The sequence below is a fragment of the Lolium perenne genome, chromosome 3 (assembly GCF_019359855.2).
Source record: "Lolium perenne isolate Kyuss_39 chromosome 3, Kyuss_2.0, whole genome shotgun sequence".
Taxonomy (NCBI): domain Eukaryota; kingdom Viridiplantae; phylum Streptophyta; class Magnoliopsida; order Poales; family Poaceae; genus Lolium; species Lolium perenne.
The window spans coordinates 94233654-94248512 of record NC_067246.2 but is presented as its reverse complement, the minus strand read 5'-3'; the positions used below and the strand labels follow the sequence as shown (position 1 = coordinate 94248512).

Below are 14859 nucleotides of genomic sequence, written 5' to 3'. Positions count from 1 at the left end.
GTGACGCCACCCAGGAGTTCCCCCCGGCCTATACCTCGCCAGAACCTTCCGAAGTGTCGTCTGCGCATTTCCGGGAAGCACCCCATACCCCGGGGTGTCAAATGCTGGACCTTGCAACATACCACAACATTTTTATGATTAGAATATAGGTGCACAAACAAGTTTGGGTGGGATTTCGACACTCGGAGTAACGGGATATCCCGCCAAACGCGAATTTGTTGTCCCCGCGGTCTAGCCCATTGACTCAATCCCAATGGGGGTGGACCATTCTACTTTTTGCTTCATTTGAGTTTGTTTATACCTTAGGAATGTGTAGTGGAAAGTTTTTGGCACATGCAACGTCAAGATTGCCCATAGGGTGACGCCACGCGGGAGTTCCCCCCCTATACCTCGCCAGAACCTTCCGAAGTGTCGTCTGCGGATTTCCGGGAAGCACCCCATAACCCGGGGTGTCAAATGCTCGACCTTGCAACATACCACAACATGTTTATGCTTTGCATATATATAGGTGCACAAACAAGTTTGGGGGGGGGATTTCGACACTCGGTGTGTAGCGGGATCACGCCAAACATGAATCTGTTGTCCCCGCGCGGTCTAGCCCATTGACTCGATCCCAACGGGGGTGGACCATTCTACTTTTTGCTTCATTTGAGTTTGTTTATACCATAGGAACATGTATTTGAAAGTTTTTGGCACATGCAACGTCAAGATTATTCCCACAGGTGACGCCAGGCGGCGGGAGTTCCCCCCTATACCTCGCCAGAACCTTTCCGAAGTGTCGTCTGCGCATTTCCGGGAAACACACACCATACCGGAAGGAGGTTCTGGGGTTTCAACTAATTAAAAAGTACTTTTACAAACCAGAAGCAATAGATGCTTCATAAAACAAATAACTAGGTACTTATTAATTACAATAAGGAGGTTCTGGTTTCAAACTAAAAAGTAATTTTTACAAACCAGAAGCAATAGATGCTTCATAAACAAACAGACGATAGAAGCAAAGTTTCTTGACAAGCAAATACTAATAATTAACTAGGCATGGATCTTGTAGAAGTCGTCAGTAATTGCCTGGCTTCGTCAGCCACGGATTATCACTCTTCGGGCTCTGCTGATCACTCATCTCCGTCGTCCACGGATCATCACTCTTCTGCTCATCACCAGTCAACGACTTCCTCAGGTTCTGCCAATAATCACTACTCTTCGGCGCATCACTACTCTCCAGCCACTGCTCATCATTCATCTTCCTCCGCTTGCCATGAGGGGGACTTGTCTGCTGGGTGTTGTCGCTGGAAGCTGGTGCCTTCAAGCTTGCTAGTTCAGCCTGCACGCTTGCAAGTTCAGCATTTAACCTTGCTATTTCAGCTGCAGCATTTTTCTGTGCACGTTGAACTTCGATCTCTGCTTTATTGCATTTGTCACACAGATGTCCCCTCAGCGTGTCTTCCTTCTTGCAACCGGGGCAAAACACAAGGTAACGCAGGAAGAACCATATCTTAACGTAGAGCTGGTAGGTCACGTAAGCATCTTTAGCTGCATACTCCAGGTTTAAATCAGACAACGGCCGCTCTTCCCAGTAATCGTGCCTCTCTGGAGGGAATTTGTTCTTCATCTGGCTGTACGACTCGTCGATGATGCTAGTTGCAAGACTAGACATTCCATCCCTCATTAAATTTCCTCTCTCGTTGAGACCTTTGACGTTGACAAATTCCTGGATATCGATCCAGTTCTCCCTAGGAATTGTAATCTTCTCGTAATATAACTTTATAAAATCTGCTCTCTTGTCAACGGTGCAGAACACAATTCCTTGATTTTGAAGGAATGAGCGCAGCGCCGGACATTCCCAGTTGGTCCTGAAAGCAAAAATTTAGTACTTGCGATATCAACACTTGAATAAAATTTGGGACTACGAAGCTAGTTTATATGCAATCTCATAGCTTGAATAATATAAAATTTGAAACTACATAAGTTTAGTAAGTTCATGATCAACAGTCTGAAAATTATCTAGTCATAATTCATTTGGTACTAATAGAATGCATGAACAACACTTTTATGAAATGTGTAAGTGCAATTGTTTAGTCATTGAAATTTCATTTTGCATCATATAATTTTGAAACTAACAAAAGTCTATTAAATGCAAGATCAAGACTCCAGAAATTTGCTTGTGATAATTAATTTGATATAATGAAATCCAGTACATGCTAGATGAGCATATGGATAGATTCAATTTGATGCAAAAAATTTAGTACTTGCGAGATCAACACTTGAATAAAATTTGGGAATACGAATGTTTAGTCTATGCAATCTCATAACTTGAATAAAATTGTCATAAGTTTAGTAAGTGCATGATAAAGAGTCTGAAAATTATCTAGTCATAATCCATTTGGTACTAAAAGAATGCATGACCAACACTTTTATGAAATGTGTAAGTGCAATTTTTTAGTCATTGAAATATCATTTTGCATCATATAATTTTGAAACTAACAAAAGTCTATTAAATGCAAGATCAGGACTCCGGAAATTTGCTTTGTGATAATTAATTTGGTATAATGAAATCCAGTACATGCTAGATGAGCATATAGATAGATTCAATCTGCAAGATCAGGACACCATGCTTTGTGGCTTTTGTTACACAAAACACAGAAACAAAACTAGTTTTGCAGCTAGCACGGTTTGTAGTTTATTTTGTTGCACCTAGCCCAAATGAACCAATTTGTAACTTGCTGTTGCACGAATTCCCAGTTAGAAAACACAGAAGTATGACTCGGTCTGAAACTAAATTCACAATTCAACATCATATAGCTGAATACACGGTTCATTAACACAAGAATTATGGATAATCCCCTCTCCACAATTTCTTTCAATAAAATGCACAATCCCATATTCTTGAAACTGCCTTGCGAATTATGGTGCATGTGAGTTGCAATTATCTCTCAAACAGAGAAAACAGAGCACTCGAGATTAACTAAAACAGATCAAGATTAACTAAAACAGAGCACTCAAGGGTGACTTGGTTCATCATGCACTAGTGATTAACTAAAATCTGAGCAAGATTAACTAAATCAGAGCAAGATTAAGTAAATCAGAGCAAGATTAAGGTCTACAAACCAGGAATAGTGGCAGACGAGGACGTGGTTCCTCATGGACAGTTGAACGACGACGAGGTAGTTGTCTTCTTCGTGGTTGGGGTTCTCCGCAGTGTACTCGATATCCAATCCTACAAATTTGTTCTCTTCTTCTTCCGCATACCACTGCGCGTACATCTTCAGGTACTTGATCATCGTCTCCTCCTCGTTTGTGTAGACAACATCGATCTCCTTGCCGCCATGGACGGTGAAGGTCCTGATCTGAGTAAAGGCCTGCATGGCTGACGGCGGAGGAGGCAGAAGCGGTTGCGGAACAGAGGAAGAGGAAGAAGAAGCATCCATGGCGCGGAGGAGGCAGAAGCAGCGAGAAACCGGCAAGAAGTGGAGGAGGAGGGTTTTTCGTCTAGTGGGAGCAGGGGTGGAACCGGCAAGAAGCGGAGAGAAATGAGTGGGAGGAGGAGTGGAACCGTCAAGAAGCGGAGAGGCGGAGGGGGGTTTTTCGTCTGTGAATTTCTGATTTATTAAAATTAGTAAAAACAGAGAATGAGGGTTCCATTTTACCTGCTGGCCCCTAATCCACATAAAATTACCGGAAATGGCCCAACCCAGTGGTATCTACTGCTAGATGGCCCACACGTCAGTGGGTGCCATTTTTCCCCACCCACCCCAAAATGTCCTATACCAAAAGCAACTTTCTCCCCTGTCTCGCTCTCTCTCTCCCAACCCAGCCGCCACTACCGCCTCTTCCTCTCCCAACTCCGTCGGCCACCGCCTCCGCCCCTGTCAAGCAGCATCGCCTCTATCGGCCGAAGCTCCACTGCCTCCGTCGGCCGAAGCTCAGGTTAATTTGGGGGATGAGCGGAGGATTTTCTAGGGTTTGCCGTACTTAATCTCGGGGGATTTTGGGGTTTTTTTGTCCGAGCGGCGATTTTCCTAGGGTTTGATCGATTCAAAGTAGATGCTAGTGCTAGAGTAGATTTTCCTTGTTTAGATTGATTCAAAACATGTGCTAGTGCTGCTAGTGCGAATGTCAATCTGAACCTAAACATCCCAACTTAGTTTTAATTAATGTGTAATTAATAGTTTCATAGTTCTCAAATTGTTCACTGCTTGTTATTAGGTCGACACCATGGACCCCTATGACTATGAAGTTGCCATTTTGGTCCCATCCAAGAAGGCTGTTGAGACCATCGACATCAGCTCATCCTCCGAAGGTGACGATGGTGCTCTAGATAGGGTTCACGTTAAGCAAGAGGAAGCTGATGATGCTGCAGCAATGGATTGTGTAGCTGAGCATGAGGAAGTTGCTCCTCCTCCTCCTGCTGATGTCCATCTGACTCATCGAGGTAAAAAATATATATAGTAGTTATAGATGCATGATATAGGTCAAATGCTTAATTAGTCTCGGTTTGGCATAATAGCTATCAATTTGTAGCATTGAAGGAATACTTCAGTTTCTATAAATACTGTTGGTTTGATATACTTCAATTTTAGGAAAACTTTAAACTAGGCCTTATTCCCTGGTTTCCTTATATATGTAGGTCCCAGGATAGAGGCAGGTGAGGAATGGGATGACTTTTGCATGTATTCCAATCTAGTGGAAATGAATCCTACACAAGTTGATACCCTGAGATATCTTGTTGACCAAAAGCGCCCCGCAATTCCTTTTTATGTGTGCACTATAAAGAGTGCAAGTACCGTGGAAGGCAGTTCCAGAATGGTAAATATAATTACTCCATCTCGATCAAGGATGTTTTTGCATCTTTATATGTTGACAATTACTTCATTTGAACGAAATTTTGCATCTTATAATCTGCAGTACTTCAACCGGAAGTTTACCAAGAAGTACATCTCGACGAATATGTAGCTTCCAGATAATGACTTTCTTGTCTCTTACAGTGAGAGACATGGTGTGAAAGTGAGGATTTTCCAGGGCAAAGGGAAGTTTGACGGTGCAGTGATCACAACAAACTGGAGTGCTGTGGTGCGGAAGAGCAAGATGAAGGCAAATGATATCTTTGTTTTTTGGTTCCGCATTCGCGCCCGGGGCGGTCTCAAGTTGTATGTCAGGAAGCTCGAGAAATGAGCTAGCTGGCTGAACCTCTCTAATTAAGCTAGTAGTACTATATATATGTGTGTATGAGCTCAAGTAATATGAGCGTTGAACCTCTTAATTATCGATCTGGTACTATCTAATGGCCTGTTGGTCTATGTAATGTGCTCAAGTAAATGAGCGTTGAACCTCCTCGGTAGTATCTGTAATTAACGTGTCCTTTTGGTACTATGTTATTGAGCTCAAGGCTGGCACTATATATGTGTAATATAATGTGCTTTTGGTGGTCTATATATGCTGGAGTATATATAGATATATATTGCTTGCTAGCTGTAATTAATTATTAGTCATATATTAGCCTGTTGCTTAGCTAATGCTCCTGTACAAATTAACTGTTGTCCTAAATCAGTATCCCCTCTAATAGATTATGTAACAAGATCATATCCATGACTTAAAAAAAATAGAAGTTGCCTTAGTTCCACTATGTAAAAGATAAAGGATGGTAAGCTGACAAGATCTCTCCAATAGCTCCACTGGTTAACTGGCACGTTGACATATCTAGAGGTGCTGGGTTCGACTCCCAGCCCTCACACTTTTTGATTTTTTTTTGGCGCCCAGGAGAAGCTCAAATATCCCTTCTGAATCCAACTCCCTCCTATAACCTAGCAGAAATTCGAATCTCCGACGACGAGCGGCGGCGGCGGCGGCGGCGGTGGCGGCCCCGTCCCTCTCCGACGACGAGCCCCGGCCCTCTCCGACGATGAGCCCCTCCGCATCTCCCAGTCTGCACCCCTCTCATCTCTCCCCTCTCGATCTGTTCTTCTTCGTCAGTTCACAATATCTAATCTCTGTGATCCAATATGTGCTGTTACTAGGACTAAAGTACCGAGTCCGAGGTGACGGCGGTGGTGGGTGTGCCGGCGCTGTGTCCGAGCAAGGGATTTGCTGTCCATCTGCCTCGCCGACAACGAGCCCCTCGCCCTCTCCAGGACGAGCCCCTCCGCATCTCCCGGTCTGCACCCCTCTCATCTCTCCCCTCTCGATCTGTTCTTCTTCATCAGTTCACAAAATCGAATTGAACTGCTGTGCATTGCTTGAAATTGGAACTGCTGTGCAGTTAGGTGTGTGCTAATTGCATCATTTTGTTCTTCCGCAGATGGACAGACGCTGGATTACAACAAGAATTAGAAGGCGCTTTCCCCTGAACACACAAAGGGAGTGGCAGAGTTTATGCAGTTTGTTCGCTTGAATGCTGCCAATGATGATCAGGTGCTGTGCCCATGTCGTAGTTGTCTCAACCGGTGCACAAAACCTCTAGATGTAGTAGAGGCTCATTTGCTTCTTTTTGGGATGGCAAGCACTTATGACCGATGGGTCTTCCATGGAGAACCATTACATCCTGTACCTGAAGCTGGACATTGAGGACAAGGAGGTGCACCTGAAGCCGGACATGGACATGGAGGTGAACCTGAGGCTGGACATGGAGGTGATGCAGGGGCACACCATGTTGGTGGAGGTGATGCAGAGGCACACTATTTTGGTTTGCAAGATTAAGATGGTTACGAAGATGATAGAATTCCTGATCTGCTTGCTGATTTGTACAAGTCAGAACCGCAAGGTGCTGGAAAGGACACTATATTTGCTGAGTTGATAGAGGAAGCCAAGCGTGCAGCCAGCGATGGGGGTACAATGTCAAGGTTTTCACTCACAGTCAAGTTACTTCAGGCCAAGTCGTACTACCGGATTAGCAACGTTGCATTCAACGCGATACTCCTGATTTTGGCCTTGCAATACCCTAATAGCTCAATACCAAAGTCATACGAGGAGGCACTTAGCATAGTCGGCAGGTTGGGACTTGGTTATGAGAGTATCCATGTGTGCCCGAATAACTGTGTATTGTTCCGGAAGGATTATGCCAAGGAGAATAATTGCCCCAAGTGCAAAGCCTCCAGATGGAAAGATGCTGATGGTAGGAGAAAGATCCCAGAGAAGGTGCTGAGGCACTTCCCATTGATTCCAAGGCTGCAAAGAATGTTTCTTTCAAAGGAGCAATCAAAGGAAGTACAGTGGCATAAACTGAAGCGGCAAGACGTGGAGAATGATCTTAGTCATCCAGCAGACGGGGATGCATGGAAGGATTTTGACAATATTCATAAAGACTTTGCCGCTGATGCCAGGAACATAAGGCTTGGACTTGCCACGGATGGTTTTAATCCCTACGGGAATATGAGCAACTCCTACAGCATGTGGCCTGTATTCGTGGTGCCATACAACCTTCCGCCGTGGGCATGTATGGATCAGTCCAACTTCATGCTTACATTGCTAATCCCTGGTCCATCCTCTCCAGGAAAAGATTTTGATGTCTTCATGGAGCCTTTGATGGAAGAGCTGCAGGAGCTCTGGAAAGGTGTAAAATCATATGATGCCAATAGTCCAGACAAGTTTGATCTCCGTGCTGCAATCTTATGGTGTATTCATGATTATCCGGCACTGCACACATTGTCAGGGAGGGCCACAGCTGGTTACCAGGCATGTGTGCGTTGTGACAAATATAATTGCTCCAAGAAATTAAGGAACAAAAACTGATTTATTGGGCACCGCCGTTGGCTACCTCGGCACCATCCTTGGAGAAATAGCAAAGAATTCAATGGTGCTTCTGAAAGCCGTGAGAAGCCAGAGGAATTCACTCCAGAAGAGCTGAAGCAACAGCTTGATAGGGTTAGAGATGTGATACCAGGCAAGCTTCAGAATAAAAGGAAACGTGAGGACGTTCAGTGTTGGAGCCGTAGATCATGTTTGTGGGACTTGCCATACTGGGAAGATCTAAAGCTGAGGCATAATCTCGATGTAATGCACATCGAGAAAAACATCTGTGACAATTTGATTGGTACTTTCATGAACATACAAGGCAAGACAAAAGACACTGTGAATTCAAGGCTTGATTTGGAAGAGATGGGCATAAGACGTGACTTGCATTTGCAGCCTGTTTCAGCTGACTCTTTTGAGATGCCACAGGCGTGGTATACAATGAGTAAACAAGAAAATTTGCTTTTTGTGAATTCATAAAAGCTGTGAGGTTTCCAGATGGGTACGCGTCTAACATATCCAAGTGTGTTGCTGCTGATAAGTGCAAGCTTCAAGGGCTGAAGACCCATGACTGTCATATATTGCTTCAAAGGATCTTACCGGCTGGCCTGCGAGGAACAATCCATGAAGACATATATGAAGCGGTTGCTGAGCTTGGAAATTTCTTCAGAGAGCTGTGCTGCAAAACACTAAAGAGAGACGTTTTGGACAGACTTGAAAAGGAAATCGTAGTTATTCTTTGCAAACTTGAGAAGATCTTCCCCCCATCTTTCTTCGACGTGATGGTGCATTTGGCCATCCATTTACCAAAAGAGGCAAGGCTTAGAGGCCCAGTGCATTACAGTTGGATGTACCCAGTCGAAAGAAGGTTGCTAACATTGAAGCGTTATGTCCAGAACAATGCCAGGCCGGAGGGATCGATTGCCGAAGCATATATTGTTGATGAGTGCCTGACATTTTGCTCGAGATACTTCGACGATGTTGAAACAAGATTCAACCGTCCAAGCTAAAATCCGGAGCGGGATGATTCACATATTGGTGATGTGTCTGTTTTCAAACACGGTGTGAAATTTATTGGAGCCTCTCAATATGTGTTTGCAGGTGAGGACTATGACAACATGGTGTGGTATGTGCTCCGAAGTTGCCCTGAGGTTGATCCATACATCGAGTACGTTTCTCTTCATCCCCATATATAGATAGGTTATTATTTGCCTCTCCAAATAATAATTAGGATCTATTTTCTGTTGCCATTCCAGCCTGTGCAAACAAGAGTTGAACCAACAAGGTGGTCAGATCAATGTTGATAGATGGCTTGCCAAGAACTTTGCTAGATGGTTTCAGACTCATGTGAGATCTTTAGCTGGTTTATTTCTGAAGATTGGAAAAGTTCATGATATAATTTTGCTGTGTGTGTTACTCACCCCCTGGTTGATTTTTTGCAGATTGGAAAAATGCGAAATGATGTCTGTCCTGATCTCTATGCTTTGGCGTGCAAACCAGATTTTAGAGTGAGACTATATTCGGCATGTGTTGTTGACAGTGTTCGGTACCATACTGTTGACCGCGAGAAGAACAGAAAGACACAAAATAGTGGAATCATTTCTGAGGGAGATCATGATGGCAACAGCATTGACTTCTTTGGTCAGCTCAAATCCATCATCAGATTGCAATACAACTCCAGCGGTGGCGTCCATCGGTCAGTTGTCCTCTTCCGGTGTGACTGGTTTGACCTTGGTGGTAGGAAACCCAGGCTCGACGATGATAGACACTTCAAAAGTGTTAACACAGAAAAGTTTTGGTACAAAAATGATCCTTTCCTTCTGACATCACAAGCAACCAAGGTCTTTTATGTGCCAGACACCAAGTTGAAAGGAAAATGGCAAGTTGTGCATAAATTATACCATAGACATCTATGGAGTGTAAAAGAAAATGAACAGGGACCCGGTGTTGCTGTACTATCATATCAAGATGAAGATTCCAGTCAAGTTCCTGTGCAAGAAAAAGAAGGCACTGCACAGAGTAGGACGAGAAGTGACCAGGAACGTGTGCTACTTGAAAAAGTCATTGTGGACAAACTGAAGAAACAAAGCAAAGAGGTTGTGCCCGAAGAAATCGAGGAGGTTGATCAGACAATGTACCAATATTGCAGCGATGATGATGATGATGATGATGGAGGAAATAGGACTAGGAATCGTCCAGTTTTCGAAGAAGATGAATAGCAGTTTGAATCTGTAGTTTGTGTAATGGATGAATAGCATTTTGAATCTGTAGTTTGTGTAATAATAGTTTATTTCAGATTATGTGTCAGGTTGTTTGGCCCAGAATTTATGTTGAACATGCCAGCTTTGTTTTTCCTAGAATTTATGTTGAATATGTCAGCTTTTTGTTCCCAGAATTTGTGCCCAATTTTTTGGGGACTCCATGCCCAATTTTTAGGGGAATCCATGCCCAATTTTTCAATACATGGCTGACGCCGGCGACCATATATGGGCGGTGCCGCCGTGCAAAAGTAGTTGCTACCCATTTTCAACAGAACTCATTTTCAACAGAACACATTTTCAACTGAACAGAATTGCACACATACATAGACATGGTTCAAATTCAGGAACTAAACATTGTGGCACGAACAGACAAATGGTTGGAATTACAACACAATAACTCTAGCATATACTCTAGCTTCTTCTCCTCCTGACCAACAGATCACTGAATTCACCCTAATTTCAGTTCCTACACATCACCCAGGTACAACAGATGACAAAAGCTACAGATAGCACCCAAACCATGAAGCCTCCCATTTTCTTTGGTTCAGGGTTGCTCTGTTTCCTTGCAGCAAGCAGAAACTTTTCTTCCTGGAGCCTCTCAATTTCTACCTGGAGCCTCTCAATTTCATCATCTCGATCCCAAACAGCATCACGCAGATCACGAACTAACTCTTTGTGACGTGCATCTAGCGGATCATCAATCCACTTAAACACTTTACACCCTATTCCACCAGCAATCTGACAGATGAAGAACAAAAGAGGATAAGTAAGCCATAGTAGAAAAGAAAATTCAGAAGACGGGGGGCTCCAGGAAATTCAGAATAGGGGCGGGGGGCGTGCTCGAAGACTAACCGAGCGAATTTTGCAGTTCCGGTATCTTCTCCCAGGATTTGGATCACTCCAAGAAATCCATTGCGGCATCTTCTCACCACAGTCACAGACGTCGGCGGGCTCATAATCGAATGGCCGCTGCCGATACGGGATGGGCGTGCCCGGCCGCCGGCGGCGACGCGACGACGCTCCTGACCTAGAAGAACTGCCCGAGCAGGCTGGGAACTGCGCCGCCATGCAAGATGCATCTGGTCGAAGGGATTTTGGTCGGAGGAGGAACCCTAGCTAGATGCACCTGGTCGGAGGGATTTTGGTCGAGGTGGAGGGATTTTGAAGACAACTGATTAGTCTATCATGTCTATATACATGGACAACCATACTTGTGTCAACAACACTATTGTAGCAAAGCGGTAGGGAGTTGTAGTGCGGCAGCGCCAGGTCGAGGGTTCGAGTCCCCGCAAGCGCAATTTTTGCCACTTATTTTTGAACTGGTAGTAGGAAAAATGCAGGACCAAATAGTCAATTATAAGCGGCAAAAAACTTAAAATACCGCCGAATATATACTGAGAAGAAAGAAACAGAGAGACCCTCCTCCTTTATTGCGACATATAAAGTCAAACAAGCGGCCAAATGACATAAACACACAATGGACACACACAAATTGTAGACTAAAACAATTATATCATATGATAAAGATTATATCATATGATATCAACTGAAACTTCAATACCACCACGGCCGCCCTGGTTGAAAAGAAGGAGAACAACATTCCCAGATTCAAAGTTATACTCCTTAGCAAACTCCGACCAGCAGGAATCGAACTTCAGCCTTCCATCAGTAGTAGTGTAATATGCACCCTTAGGGTTGTAGCCATAGTCATCAACAAAAAAACATGCCTCGCCGCTTTCAGAGATATTCAAGGACCTAACAACTTCCATCGGTATACGCTGAATAATAAAAATTAAATTATATATGGAAAGGATATATATAAAGGATAACTAAGATCACATAAAGAAAAGCAGAATTATACCAGTCCATTGCCCTTCAAATCAGTATTCGTCAAGGTGTGCACAAAAACAACACCAAGACCAAGACCACGCTCACGGAGAAGTTGTTCCTTCTTCAATTATTGAGCAGTAGTAAGCATAACACCTTTAGTGTGGACAACTGCAGTTGGAATTTCTGCATACAAATTTAAAATTAATAAAAGAATCAAAAAAAGAGGAGATATAACATCAGTTGTATTACGAAAATGGGCAACACATGGTAAAGGAGAAAACAGAATTATCATCGACACGATGCTTTTCAGTGCCATCAGGACCTTCTGCAAAAATCCCAAACAGTTCAGGAGCACTATCAAACCCAAACATGATACAGTCGCCAACTTTCAGGTCGTAGTCACGAAGAAATTTTTGGTATCCACTTCCAAAAACACGTGTCTTCGAACTGCCTTTCTTAACATCAAACTTGTACTTCACTTCATCCGATGTAGCGACAAAAAAGATATTACCAACAAGGTTGTTGAACTGCCTCCTCACAAAACAAGGCACAGTCTGAACAAAAATGCCGAAAATAAGGATATAGTCTATAATTTGTCAACAAAAAAGATACAGACTAAAAAAGGATATATACCATGAACTCATCAAATCTGCTTCCAAGATAACAACGAAATGAACAGAGAGTCTCCCGCCTCTACTGACAATGGTTGCCCATCGAACCACAAACAACACAGTTCATCCTGCATATATTTAGCAATTACCAAAGCTAGAAAAAAATACAGGGGTAGGGCATATTCATAGAAATCTATCCATAGATCTGAAACCACACACATATATCCATAGATCTGAACAAACAAGATTATTCAGAAGACAAAAAGGATTTTGAGCAAATAGAGAAAAAGGAGATGAAGTAGTGACATGTAAAAACATATTTTCCTACCTCTTAAAACAAACAAGAATCTTCAGAGGGAAAAGAGTTTTTCAGCACAAAAGAGAGAGAAAGAAGATGAAGGAGACTTGTTTCACCGGAGGGCAGAAGGCAAAACCAACCAGGGGCATTATAAATACAATAAGTACTAGTAACTGCCTACAACCTATTTAATGAGGCCGTGGGTAGGTGGTGGTTGCTATCCTGTAAGTTCAAAATTCAAACACAAAGTATCTCATGCAAAAATGGAGCCCACTGCTATTATGTAATCTCTGTCAAGAAGTTCACACTGAATGGGCTAGAAAAATGAACCACTTTACATGGCTGACGCCGGCGACCATATATGGGCGGCGCCGCCGTGCATGGCTGACGCCGGCGACCATATATGTGCGGCGCCGCCGTGCAAAAGGAGTTGCTACACATTGTTCTATCATGTCTATTATGTCAACAACACTATTGTAGAAAAGCGGTAAGGAGTGGTAGTGCGGCAGCGCCAGGTCGAGGGTTCGAGTCCCCGCAAGCGCAATTTTTGCCAGTTATTTCCATCGGGAGCCACTCCAACCCCGGATGGGCCGTCGGGCCAGCAATTCAACCCCCGGATGGGCCGTCGGGCTAGTAATTCAACCACCGGATGGGCCGTCGTGGGGTAGGCCAGCAGCCAGCAGCCTAGTAGAGGACAACCCAAAAGAGGAGGATATCACCAGCAGCCCATTAAAATGGTGGACGACACACAGAGAAAAAAAATAACAAGACGCCTTTGTCACAGAGAAAAAAAATAACAAGACGGCCAGTTGCTTCTAGTGACACGTGTGAGGCGCGTGGGACCCGAAAAGGGACACATAGGCAAAATGGATGACATGGCAGCCAAACACATACCATTGTATTGAGCCAAATGCCAATGACGTTATTGATTTGTCGCAATCGGCATTGGAAAAACGTCGTAGGCCACTTAATTTTGCTAATGACGTTTTGACCTAAATTGCCAATGACGTTTTTGCCCAATAACGTCACGATTTTCTAGGGTTTTGCCCCCCTGGAGTGGCCAAGGACGGTCAAAGCTAGGAACGTCATAAAGCTATGATATTTTGATTTCCAGTCATAAAAAAAACATCATATTATGGCAGATTTCTTGTAGTGGGTACAGTACATAATATAAACACCCGAAGGCAACATGAAGTAAACACCTGAAGGCAACATTAAGTAAAGCATGGCATAACATGGCATAGGAAAATAAAACCAAGGTTGTGGCCCCCTTTTCAACTAACTTGAGAAAAGGTAATGGGTGAGGGGGGTCCCGATAATCGTCCCCACGTACGGGTAGAGCGCTCAATCTCGGAACAGATAACAAGAACTCGAGTCCTAGGGGACATTAGCGAGTCAAAGTTCCAATGCTTTCGCAAAGGGGCTCACAGATGCCTCTGCTTACAATTTTATTTTTTTAACAATAAAGTAAAGTGTGATTATCTCCAGAAACTAATATAGCATGTGATAACCTCCCAACAACCCAACATATCCCGATAACAGATCGAGATAAACAACAAAACCTAAACACGCCTACGACTCGCAAGGCTCAAACATCAAGCAACGGCTATGGGTAAGGAATGATACATATATGATTATTATGGTAAACAAGTGGAATAGGACACGTGACTCGACAGAGAATCGCAACATAAGGATAGCAGTGAGAGGGAGAGCAAAATATAAAATAGGTGAAGAGGGAGGGCTCGCCTGTGAAAAGCTGCAGAAGAACTTGTCGTATCTCACAACACCACTTCGCGATCCTATCCGGGAAGAAGCAAATGCTGGAACACACAACGTATGCAATCTTACTACTACGGAATAAGAATCGGCATGATCAAGATAATATGCATGACATGGCAACGATGATGTGATGCAACTTATCCATATTAATCGAAGTCGGAACCCTGGACAAACAATTTAGAATGGAGTTGCATTTCTACTGATAAGTTTAAGTGTTGATTAGCATGGCAAAACAAGGCAGGGGTGCACTACTTCAATATTAAACAGAGCGGGGAAAACCACGTCGGTGTTCCGAAATACTCCGCATATATGTGAGGTGAGATGCACAAACTATCACGGCACGACACGATGCGAGATG

At 43.6% G+C, this 14859-nt stretch overlaps 1 pseudogene; it reads left to right on the top strand.

The window, feature by feature from the left end:
- Positions 1–6517: 6517 nt before the first annotated feature.
- Positions 6518–8732, top strand: LOC139838682 (uncharacterized; annotated as a pseudogene).
- The last annotated feature ends 6127 nt before the right edge of the window (positions 8733–14859 follow it).